Raw genomic sequence first — 13,460 nt, forward strand, 5'->3', positions numbered from 1 at the left:
AGGTTCAGAGAAGGCAAGTAAATTGCCCAGATACACACAGATAGTACTGATACTATCAGTACTATGTAAGTTGGTAAAAGAAGGATTTAAACTAAATTGGATTTAGACCAAGCTCATGGATTGCTGTTATGGATTTCCACAGTAAATTCTGCTACTTCTCCACTGCTGTAAATTTTAGTTTTATCTCCTTTCTATGCAGGGTTCATTTCTCTTTTCTGCTGGAGCATTTTCTCTTCTTGTCTCTGATAATGGTAGCACAAAACAATGTCTGCTGCTCCTTGTCATTCTCTACAACACCTTCAATGAATCGTTTGGGTTTTCACTTGAATGCAAATGATGTTTAAAGATTTACTCTTTTTAGTCTAAGAATGAGATCAGGCATTTTATGCTCTGTGAAGAAATCAGATTTATTACGTATGTTGATGTGCTGGGACCTGCTGCCTTAGCTATCAAGAGGGGCACCCACCGGCTGCTGTGATCACTCATGCATTGTGTGTGCTCAGCACCCTTCTTACTGTTAGGTCTGGTCATATTTCCCACAGTCTGAAATTTATTCATGTCAGCCTGTACCCTAGGAGCAGATAGTTTGTCTCTTTGATATGTTATTGGCTTCTAGAAGCCTGACAGTTTTCCCTGTGTAGTTTTAGTACATACTGATGAGTTTCCTGAACTATTATGTAGTCTCAAAACCCTTACAGGAACCCAGAGGCATTTTACTTCATTCACTAGTTCTCAGTGTGGGGTCTCTGGGCCAGTAGAAATCCTTCCAGGTACCAAAAGGATTTTGAGGACTTTTAATCCCAAAATTCAAAAGATTTAGGGAATGGTACTTTTAGAAAAGATAAAGCTATAGAGGCTCCACACAGCACTGAATTTCTCTGATTGTACTAAGATTATATTAATTCATTCTGATAACTTGATTAATTACTGCTTATTGTAATCCCTGAATAACAGTTGTGAATTGCATTGACTTTCAAATATTAAAAGCTCATCAAGTGTTGCTTCATAAAGGTAGTTTTAATTGACAAAATCCTAAATCTTAGAGTCCAGAAGGACAAAGTTATTCAGTGGCCTCTTGGAGATGACAAGGTTAAGAACTACTATTTTAACAGTAAAAACTATTAGAACCAGCATATTATAATAATGTAATCAGTCTCCATCAAGTGCCAACTATAAATCATGCAATGCGTTAAAAGTATCTTAATGCATTATTTAAAAAAACTTGGAACATGTGCAAAACAGATAACATTGCCTTCTTGTTACAGATAGGCAGAATAAGTTTTTTTTAAAAAGCTGACATCCACATTTTTAATGTTAACCAAACTTTGTTCTTTGTACTGCCCTAAAGAATCTAAAAGAACCAATGAACTAGTTAAGTGTAGAGTCAAACAGAACAAATTCATTTTAAGAAATTATCCACTTTCAGAATTTACCTAATTAAATATGAGTTTTTCCTGATAATGTCATAAAGTGAGCATTTATTATCCTATTGTTATGTACAACTGTATAGATATGGAATAATTTGGTATTTTTGGAACAAAATTGGTATTTTCTGTCCATATTCAAAGCGAATTTACTCATTTTTTTTATTATATTGAAGAGACAAGCATATAGAGAGAATATTATTTCCTAGGTATAAACATGGAAATAAGCCACAACCCGAGAGATTTAGGAAGACACCCAAGTCTAAGAAGGATCACCATTAAAGAGCTGACACTTGGAAAATCAGTGGAACCCTCCATTCCCCAAGCAACAGTGCACATAACCCAGCACCTCAATCTTTATTCACTTGATTATTAGCGAAGTGCTCGCCAAATGAAGGATGCTGTTTCTCACTTTTCTTCTTGTTAGTCTATATTCAATTCCCTGGGGTAGTTTTCATGTGCCTGTCCCCCACCCGCTGGCTCATTCTCCAGTAGCTTGCCAAGGGTTGTGGATTTGGGGGGCACTGTCTTTATCATAATCACTGAACACATTCTGATCTATTAAATAATTTCCAGTAACCATATTATTTTTCTACTGGTGTTAAAATTTTAGAGAATTATTTTTTTCTTCCATTAATTTAGTATGAAAGTTTTACTCTAAGATTTTCCCAAATATGCAATCTCCTTCCAAATAACCAAATAATCAGCCTATCAAATAATCCATAGTCTATAAATAAATTCACAAATGCTAATGTTAATATTTACATAAAAGAACCCCTCTGTCATAGATGGGCTTCACATTGAGAGGTTAAGAATGAGCTTGTCATGCAAATAATTACTCCCTAATCTATGAGTTTCATAGTTACATTTGCTTTTCCATGTTGGGTTGTGTGAAATCAGCATCCAGTGTGGAGAAAATAAGCAAAAATGATCACCAAAGTGATAAAAGAATATTATACAAACTTCACACATAGGAGCCCAGACAACTTTGCTGACTTTCAAAGCCCTCCCCCAAATCGAAGATATTTCACTAAAAGTCTGGAACCAAACACTGAGTTTGTATTGGCTCTGCCTCAACATTCTGCATCTAAGTTTCCAGCAATTACATCAGCAAAATTGAAAATCATATAGCATAAGTGATGAGACAAGATTTCTGAAAAGTAATAATGAAAACCAATCATTCTGTACACCCGAAGCAATGCTTTTAAATAAAAACAGTTCACCAAAAGTGAACAAGTTTAAGGAATAAATAAGAGCATTATTACTCAAGTAATGCCTAGTCCAAGACAGGCTGACAAGGGAGAGTAGAATGAGGAGGGCTGAGTCACTCCTCTGTTGGTCTTAAAGAAAAACTTCAAGACGTGACTGCTTTCTGAAGCTTTGATACAACCAATGCACCTATCAGAAAAGGTTCCCCCCCAGTTGAAGAAATGATTCTAACAGACTCTAAGTTAATAAATAGCACACTCAAAAGTCAGGCAGGCAGTATCAGCAACAGACCATTGTCACATGTCCCCTCTGACTTGCAGTATGGAGAAATACATCATGCATCAGCAAATTTAGCAATATTGTTGCTTTGAATATCAATATCAAACTATGTGCAATCAGAATCCATGATATTTTAGGCTATTAAAAATATATATCCTGGCAGCAGAGTGTACTGGAAATAACTGGAAGTCAGTTGCATTGGGATAACCCTGGTTCTGCCCTATGCTAGTTACATTGCTATCACCAATAGGCCTCTGCTTTCTCATATTTTTTAAATTTGTTATATCATGGAATAAGATTTAAGTCAGTGATCTCTATGGTCTTCACCCTATAATTCTAATATCTCTATAGCAAATCTGTATATATGAATATGAAGAAACAAAACTAAGCCTTAGGTATTAGAGAAGTAATCCTCAAAGTACAATTCCAAAATTAGAGATACTTCATGAGCTAGTTAACAAAGTTGTAATAAATGTGAATTTTTACAGTGACCATCTACATCTACAGATTCATTAAAAAATAATCTTATAATCATAAAATAGGAATTAGCAATTGCTCAAGCACAAGTTTAAGATGATTTTCTCCAAACAGAGCAAAAAGGGTCTGTGGTATAGCTATCAGAGTCCAAAAATGAAATGAATTTGAGAGATCTTTGTTCATGCACAAGATATCACATCACATCCCTCCTAGTTAGTAATAAAATAACTAGTGATCCTTAAATATGCCACCCAATACATTAAGGTCTCACCAACCTATCAGTAGAGATAGGGACTCATGAAGTAATAATCCACGTTTATTTGTTCTTTGCTTTACAAGTTCATGTGTGAACCTGTTTTACTTGCAATCCTTCAGCTCAAAACATTTCTCCATGACCCCTGGGGATTTTCTATCCAAATTTGCATCTTCTTAGTTTTAACCAGGTATTTTTTTAATATTTCATTGATTATGCTATTACAGCTGTCCCGTTTACCCCCCTTCATTCCCCTCCACCCTGCTCACCTTCTCCCACCCACATCCCCCCCTTAGTTCATGCCCATGTGTCATAAGTTCTTTAGCTTCTACATTTCCCATACTATTCTTGCCCTCCCCCTGTCTATTTTCTACCTACCATCTATGCTACTTATTCTCTGTACCTTCTCCCCACCCTCTCCTCCTCCCACTCCCCTGTTGCTAACCCTCCATGTGATCTCTGTTTCTGTGGTTCTGTTCCTGTTCTAGTTGTTTGCTTTGTTTTTGTTTTAAGTGTGGTTGATCATAATTGTGAGTTTGCTGTCATTTTACTATACATGTTTTTTATCTTCTTTTTTTTAGATAAGTCCCTTTAACATTTCACATAATAAGGGCTTGGTGATGATGAACTCCTTTAACTTGACTTTATCTGAGAAGCACTTTATCTGCCCTTCCATTCTAAATGAAAGCTTTGCTGGATAGAGCAATCTTGGATGTAGGTCCTTGCCTTTAATGACTTGGAATACTTCCTTCCAGGTATGTTTTTGTTTTACTCCCTTTCATAGCTCTATGTAGCACCTCAGATACCTAGGTTTTTATACATATTAGCATGCTCTACCTCATCTCCTGCTCCTCATCTCTGTCAGTTTAGGAATGGCACAGTAGATTTGGCCTGTACAGCCATTCCAATAACTCAGTCTCTTAATCACTCTCTGTGCTCTTTGCCAGGTTGCTTCCATTCATCACCTCCTTAAGTTTGAATGCCAAACCTCAAATACATCTGCAAAAGTTGAGTTGTATTCTCATGAGATTGAATAGAGAAAAACTGAAAACTCCAGGAAATGAAACTTGGATCAGATCATCGCTAGTTGAAACTAATTCCATAGAACTGAGTAGGAACAATGATTTAGCCTTGTCTCTTGAACATGAAACATGAAACTAAAAAAAGAAAACAAAAAAAATAGCTAAAATAAATTTAGATCCATCATGGATCTTTGAACTAATCATTTAGCACTTCAAAAAAATATTGTGAAACAGAGACTCCTAGGTAATTACGGAAATATGCACAGGCACATTCAGATGGTCACCGATCCCCTCTTTCCAGTATTCACAGACAGATGTGCAACTAAATCTGTCCTAAAAGACAGCTGGCACAGAGTTCATTTGTCACATGTATGACTGCCAATAATTTTTGAATTAGTCTTTCTATATTGCTAAAGTGCCACATTTTGTATTCTGCCTCTTCAAATTAGAATTCAGAATTCAAATACTCTGCCTTCTTTTTTTTTTTTTATTGTGACAGGGGAACTCCACCAGTCAAAATTCCTCACAAGAGATTTGGACTTGGAAATTAATAATGTGTAGAAATAGGCTTGATGTAATTTAATTTTAATTTTGCTTGCATAGATGGCAAAGAGATATTTACCTTATGAGAACAACTGTAGTTGCATGGTTGAGTCCCGGATGCTTGGCAGAAGCAATTGCAATTAAAGCAAATTCCTGCCATTTGTATTTTATTTGTGGCAGCAGCAATAGTGGCTGTTATTCTTCAGATTTGGAGCATTTTCCCAGACCATCAACCACAAAACAATTTCTCCACCACCCCTAACCTATTACCAATGACTTTGGGAGCTATTTAATATACTCCAATAAGAAATGGCTCTGCTTATATTAACCCGAGCTATTCCTGTTGTTTGCAACTAAGAACACTGACCTAAAAACTAAACAGTCTAAAACCCTTATGTCAGCTAAAGAATAATGAAAAATGTTTAAGTTGAGGAAGAAATAAATTATTTGAACCATCAAGAGCAGGTCCAGTAAGTTCATGAAACTATCAGAAAAGGAAATTACAAGACCTCTTGAGATAGCAGTCTCACACTACTTACTACCACAAATTCACAAGCATTCAAGATGAATTTCAAGCATTAAATAAAATAAACAATAAAAAAGCAATTAGTGAGAATTAAAAACACTGATCCTTTAAAAATAACTAAAACTTTTTCATGTTCCCATCAACTTTCACTCATATAAAAGAGTAAGAGTTAATACAATTGGTCTAGAGAAGTCAGCATAGCTAAAGTGAATAAGGTCCAGATCCATTCCTTTGGCAACATAGCGTTGTGTTGAAACAATAATTTCTTTTTTTTATACAGTGCTCCATCTACTTACATTAATTCATGCTTTCCAATGAAGCAATCTACCTTTTAGTATTGTGTGCATTTAATGTCTCATAGACATTTCAACTGACTGATGATGCAGCCATTCTATTTTGCTACACCACTTGGTTAATATAGTTAACAAACAACAGAAAAAAATATACATCAGAAATGATATAAACCTTGAAGAGTACCATGGGACATTTAACTACCTATATCTATACATTTTACATTTAATAATATGGCCTAAGATTATGTTTGGTCTTAACCAATAAGAAAATAAAGATTAATCTTAGTGTATGGTCAACTTGTATAGTCATTTGTACACAAGCACCAAGTGTTTCTGACACTTTAAAACCTCTCAGAGAGTGATAGAACAAATTTACAGCTTCTGGAAAGACTGAGGCAGATAGAATTTGAAATATGTGATGCCATTATTAAAGCTGTATGCTGAAAGAACTTGAAGAAGCTGAATAGAGTTTCCCATGAGTCTCTTGCTGGATACTATGCTGCGCACAGACACAGAGAAAACTTCATACAGCCACACAAACGACTGGTGAACTGCGAAATGAGCAGTTCCCAGAGCCAGACAGATCTGAAATACATCTGAGTTCTAACAAGCCAGAACAAAGAATAACTTTTAATACATAGAATATTAGTGGAGTCAACTCAGAAGTCATGCCTTGGTAATAGGACTCAGCTGGCCCTAGAGTAAAATTATTCCAAACCTGCCCTAACAAAGATTAAAAGTGTTCCTGAAAATGATCAAACAGATCCTCAACTAACTTAACTGACTTCTGGAACAAGGGTCAATGCTCTTAAATAGAATACAGTGCATTAATTTTCTAGGGCTGCAATAACAAAATACTACAAACTAATGTGGATGGTGTAGGCAACCAGTATATATTGTCTCACAGTTCTTGAATCAGTAAGTCCAAGATCGGGATCTCAGGAGGCTTGGTTCTTTCTAAGAGATGAGGAGGAAAGGTTCCTTCTAAGAGTTGTGTGCTGTTCCAGCACAACCTCCTATGCTTCTAGATGGCCGTCTTCAAGTTCTCATGATGTTCTTCCTGCATGTGTGCCTGTATCCAAAATGTCCCCCTTTATAAAGACAGGAGTCATATTGAATTAGGGATCCATGCAGCTCCAGCATGACCTCATCTCATTTCCAATGAAGGTCACAACTTCAACATATGAATTTGGAGGAGAGAATCCACAATTTGACCCATAACACACATCAAATTCCAGTAATCCAAATTATAGTACCATTCTGCATGGCATGAGCCCAGCTCCCACTTGGAGATGCACATGACACACGCCCACAGACAGGTTCTCCTGTGGGGAATCAGGCTTGCAATATAGCTAGGCCACTATGAGTCTTGCTTTTTTGCTAAAACTCCCTCACCCTGAATTGAGGACATTTACTACAAAGCAACTTCCTAAAAACCATGCTAAACCTTCCAAGGATGAGTGTAACCGGTTCAACTACTTTTGCCTTTTCATTTGCAAATACCCCTCTTCTGTGATATGATTAGCAGCATTGGCTCCTTTGTTTTCTGTAAGAGGTAACAAGCAAATCTGTGCATAGTAAGTGAGGACCATCATGCAATGGGCAGAGAAACCCAATAAAGGCCTGGGATGGTGGAGGCTGCGGCTTTTTGCTCCCCTTGAGAGAAAAGCCATGCTGTCCCTTTTCCTCCACCAGACTCGGTAGTCTGTGTGAATGTCTCATTTCATTCATAATGACACGGACCTGTGTGGGCTGGTGGGCCAGTGTCTGCATCACCAACTAAATAAATTCACTATTCTACCATTTAAAAAATTCCCACACATAAAAACTGATAGAATTGATTGAAAAAATAAACAAATTCATAATTACAATTGGAGTAATTGTTAGAAAAAGTAGCCGAAAATCAGTAAGAAAATACCCAAATACTAACACTTTCGACCAAACTTACCTATAGACATTTATAGAAACATACCCACTACAATAGCAATTACAGAGCTTTTTAACTGCACATGGGCTATTGATTTAAGTCTTCAAAAATTAAAAAAAGAATTATACATGTAACTCAAGATATTAGAATGATAGCATAAAAAACAGAGTAGAAAAAATATATATCTTATTAAATGATGTTTAGAAAATAATTGGTTTGACAAATAAACTAAAAAACAAGTCTTGGAAATGCCCTCACTATAAAGGGGTTAATAAAATCAAGGAAGAGAAAATAAAGTCAAATAACAAAAGTAATAAAAATAAATTTAAAATAAGTTGAAAACCTAAACAAATAATATGAAAAAATTATGAAAATATTTGCCTCAACAACCTGTCCTTCTCTTTGAAAATCTGGATGAATTGGGTATGTCTAAGAAAGTTATAAATTATAAAATTATAAAACTTTTATGAAATTATAAAAGTTACAAAACAAGTATTTTAAAAAGTTTCACCCAAGATTAGCACCAGGCTTGATGAATTCAAAGGTAATAATTTTCAACTTTCAAATATCATGTATTTCTTTTTTTTAATATTTTATCTATTTATTTTTAGAGAGAGGGGAAGGGAGAGAAAAAGAGAAGGAGAGAAGCATCAACATGTGGTTGTCTCTCATTCACCCCCTACTGGGGACCTGGCCCACAACCCAGGTATGAGCCTTGACTGGGAATTGAACCAGAGATCCTTTGGTACACAGGCTGGCACTCAATCCACTGAGCCACCGAGCCACACCAGCCAGGGCCAAATATTATGGATTTCTGATGTTAAACTACTTAATGTCAGAAAGGAAAATGATATTTTATGGAAAAATAAGCATGTAAGTATTGACAGGAAAATTCTAAAATGAAGACTAACAAGGAAGGATAAGCCTTGAAAAATATCAAAATACTTTTGTAAAGCTATATTGCAAAACAGTCTAATTCAAACAGTATAATACTGGCACAGAAGTAAGTAAGGAGATCAATGAAACAAAAGAAAAAATTTAGGCTTAAACATATAGGGAATGTATTCTATAATAAAGGTGCTATTCCAGTGGGAAATGAATCAGTGAGAAAATATATTGTTTAAATGCACTTTGGGGGATTGACCATCCAATCATTTAAAAGGGAAGTGAGACTGGACTTCTATGTTTATGTTTTATATAAAACCAATTTCAAATGCATCATCTTCTACTTGTTAAAATAAAAATAACTGAAGTTCCAGAAAGAATCCTGGGGGATATTTAAAACTAAACATTTTAATTAAAATGGTGTTTGAAAGTCATGAAGTAATGAAATTGAAAATTTATGGTAAAAAACATCATTAACAAAGTTAAAAAGTGAATGAGTTTCTTGGAAGATGTTTTCTAATATCTTTAAACTCCAATGCTTTGCACATGAAAAGCACTCAGTAAACTAAGAAACTGTCATAGAATTTGCATAGATAAAGACATTCGCATATAATTTTATAGAACGCTATTGCAGTCCACACAATTAAAATAATGACCTAGCAATTGCAATTATGAGATTTCTCTTCAGAGATAATCTTATCAGTGGCCCCAAAAATTTAAATAATAGTACTTTAATAGGAAAAAGATTTTAAAAACTCCATAAATAGAGATGAAATGAATTATGTTGTATCTACAAGGGGGGACCCTCAAAAAAAGAATTATCTTCTGGAGGGTGGGCCTGTTACAGCACAGGCTTCCTCTGCTAGGTGAGTGTTCTAGGAACCCATCTGCATCAGCGTACTAGCTGATGTTGTTGTGAGAGGCTGTGTTCAGCTTCAGCGAATTTTGTTTTGAAGACTCTTTCAATGCATTTGCCCATTTCATAATGGGTGATTTACAAGCACACCTGCCCACATCACACTGAGTGTTCAGCAGTTTTTGGCCAAAAATGGCATGACCCCTTGTGCACAACCCTTCCTATTCACCTGACCTTGTCCCAAATGACTTTTTTTTGTCTTCCTGAATGAAAAAGTCCTCAAAGGGAAGTGTTTGCCGACATGAAAGAGGTAAAACAAAAAACAACAGGAGCACTAAAAAGCATCAAAATCGATGAGTTCAAAAACTGTTTTGAGCAGTGGAAAAAAATCTTGATAGGTGTATTGCATCAAATGGAGAGTACTTTGACGGTAACTGAAGTTTAAACATATAAGAATAAATGTTCAATTTTTAAATAAATAGATTCAGTTTTGGGGGTTAACCTTGTACATGCTAAATATTTGGCAAAAATATTTTCCTGTAGAAAATTATATACCATATACAAGACACAAACACACAATATCATATCATAATTTGAGTAACTTTTATAATGCAAGCAAGCATAAAGTAAATGACTCAAATTAGTGTTATATTCTAGAATATAAATTACTTGATAAATAAGAGGGGAAAATTCTGTTTAATCACTGCACAGTAATTCAAAATATACATTTTAGATTTTTATAGACATGATTCTGACCATATTGAAGAATAGGGTTTTTAAAAAAGTCAAATGTCTGCTTTTATAAGAACATATAATATATACTATAAACATATATTTTCATTTTATGACTATTTTATCTATTTAAGATCATCATACATAAAGTTAAATTTCATGTACTTTCTCTAAAAGAGTTAACGTTATATAGAAATGCTTTTATATTTTTTATATTTTGTAAGTGATTCAACTCCAACAGGTAGTATTTCCTGTTTCAGGAAAAATGGAGCACATAGTGACCTCATTGGTACTTTTAAAAATCCAGAGATGTTTATCTTGTTTCCGGCAAGCCCCAGAGTGCAGTTCTTCAGGGCCTTTCCCACAACAAAGACTGGGAGGGTTAAAGGACTGACCACTGAGGTCTGTGCCAGTCTCACTCCCAGGAGGAGTACATCAAGTTCCATTTCTAATAAAATCTGTGTGTACTGAAGTCGGGCTGTGTATATTAAATTAGAATAAAATGGTCCCACTTTGCAAAGAATTAGTTGAAAACAAACTGGAGCCTGAATTATACCTGCTCTTTTCTTTGAAAAATGTCTAGGATTAATTCTGTACAATTTGTGTCAATGATAAAAAGTTTAGGGGATTTTTCACCCCTGTTACATGATACCACTACAAAATCAAATTCTGAGGATCTTAAAGTCGGATCCTGAAACTTTGGCCAAATTATTATAGGTAAAACACAGATATCTTCAAAACAACATGTAACTATTCAAAATTCACTTACTAAACTATTTTTCATTTCAAAATTGGCAGTGTAAGATGACAATTCATAGAAGACAGTGAAAGCCAATTTTTTAAAAAATTGTTATTGTTGTTCAATTACAGTTGTCCTCATTTTCCTCCAATTACCCTCCCCCTGCCTTACCCACCGCCACCTCCCATATTCAGTCTTCTCCCTGCCCTAATTGTCTTTGTCCAGGGGTCCTTTATACATGTTCCTTGATGACCCTCCCCCTTCTTTCCCCCATTATCCTCTTCTTCCTCCCCTCTGGTTACTGTCAGTTTGTTCTTTATTTCCATGTCTCTGGTTCTATTTTGTTCACCTCTTTGTTTTGTTGATTGGGTTCCACTTATAGGTGAGATCATACAGTATTTGTTTTTCACTGCCTAGCTCATTTCACTTAGCATAATGCTCTCCAGTTCCATCCATGCTGTCATGAAGGGTAGGAGCTCCTTCTTCCTTTCTGCTGAGCAGTATTCCATTGTGTAAATGTACCACAGTTTTTTGATCCACTCATTTACCGATGGGCACTTAGGCTGTTCCTAACACTTGGCTATTGTAAATTGTGTTGCTATGAACAATCGGGTGCACAGGTTTTTTGAATTTGTGTTTCAGGATTCTTAGGGTATAATCCCAGCAGTGGAATTGAGGGATCAAATGGAAGTCAATGTTAACATGTTAAAATGTTCACAGTTACACTTGTCTGGATTTTGTTTTAATATTATCAAGAGCGATAAAAGAATCTTGCTTTTCAAAATGTAAATGCTAAATATTTTTCTGAGGTTTTTCAAAACCTATGATTGCCTTTAGGTGTACACAGAATAAGAAAAAAAATGTTAATGATCCTTAACCACAAAGACACTTTTTATCTACTATTATAGCTATTTGGACCAAAATAAACCACAGGAGTGGGTATTACTTTCAATGGAAGTAGTGTCAGGAACTTATTACAGCTCTTTGTCATCTACTATAATCAGTGAAAGGACATTTGGTTGATCAAATTTATTTTCATGTTGAGAAATTATCCAACTACATGTGACATGGCACATGAGCTCTGACTTTTACAATACGAGACAATGTCATGATTAAATGAGACACCTCTCTGGGGAAAGTGATTGGAGACTCCATGATTACAGGCTTTGCAGTGATTTGCATGTAACATCTAAGCAAGGAGAGGTGGTTGCTTAATAGAGACTTAGGAAACTGACTTTTTATATTTGGGGGATTAAGTATCTATCCATAAGAGTGAGGAAGGATTTCTTTATCAAGGTCTTGTCCAGAGACAGAAACTAGGAATTATTTTAACAAGGAGAATTTATTATTAAAAATTCTTGGCCAGGTATCAGAGAGCAGAAAATGTACTCTATTACTAACAATAGTAATTAAAGATGCTGTGGAATCACAGAAGTAGTTACTATCAGATGAAGCTACAACCCCCATGGCTAAGAAAATGAAGAGAGGTGTGCTGAGGAAAGAGGACTGTACCCCTGAGGCAGAGATGCTGCTTGTAATTAACTGGCACCTCAGGAGATGGATCCCACGGAGCTGAGACACAGACATATAAGGAAGGAGCTTCAGCCAAGTGGTGCTGCAACTCACAGAGGGCATAGTAAGGCGGCTTCTGACAGGTGATGAAAACGGCAACCTGAAATCAACGGCTGCTATTGGAATGAACTGCTACTGCCAAGGTAAAGAATCAGTAATGCCATGATACTGACATGCACAGGAAGTAACAAGTCCCCTTTCTTCTCCAATCCTGTGGTTGCACCTTAGTGACCCCTACTAGCAGAGCCTAGGGAGAACCAACTGGCAAAGAAGAACTGTGGTTTGGAGATATCAGCCAAAGAATCAAAAAACAGAATACAGAAGAGTGGGTTTGGAACTGAGAGACCAAATTTCAATAAAGAGCACAGCTCAGCCATTTGATTATTCAAGATTAATACTTGCCCTTCTACAGATTGTGGTTTACTCAACAATAACAAAAAAAATGTTAGACATATGCTGAAACATTTCACATTCTCTCCTAAACAAAGAGATACAAAATCTCAATAGTTTTTGGGTCTAGAATTACTTCTCCTCAAATTTAATCACAATCCAATTCTTGTAGAAAATAATAAGGGGAAGAGAAAAAGAAATTAAGTCAATTTCCCAGTGGTTTGTGGTTTTCAGTTTCCATAGTTTTATCAATTTTTGTTTTAATAGTCAAATAATGGGGTCTATTTTTCTATTCTTGAAATGTTTTTAGTTTTGTGGGTGTGACCCACTGTA

The sequence above is a fragment of the Phyllostomus hastatus genome, unplaced genomic scaffold (assembly GCF_019186645.2).
Source record: "Phyllostomus hastatus isolate PE091 unplaced genomic scaffold, TTU_PhHast_1.1 phas_contig_524, whole genome shotgun sequence".
Taxonomy (NCBI): Eukaryota; Metazoa; Chordata; class Mammalia; order Chiroptera; family Phyllostomidae; genus Phyllostomus; species Phyllostomus hastatus.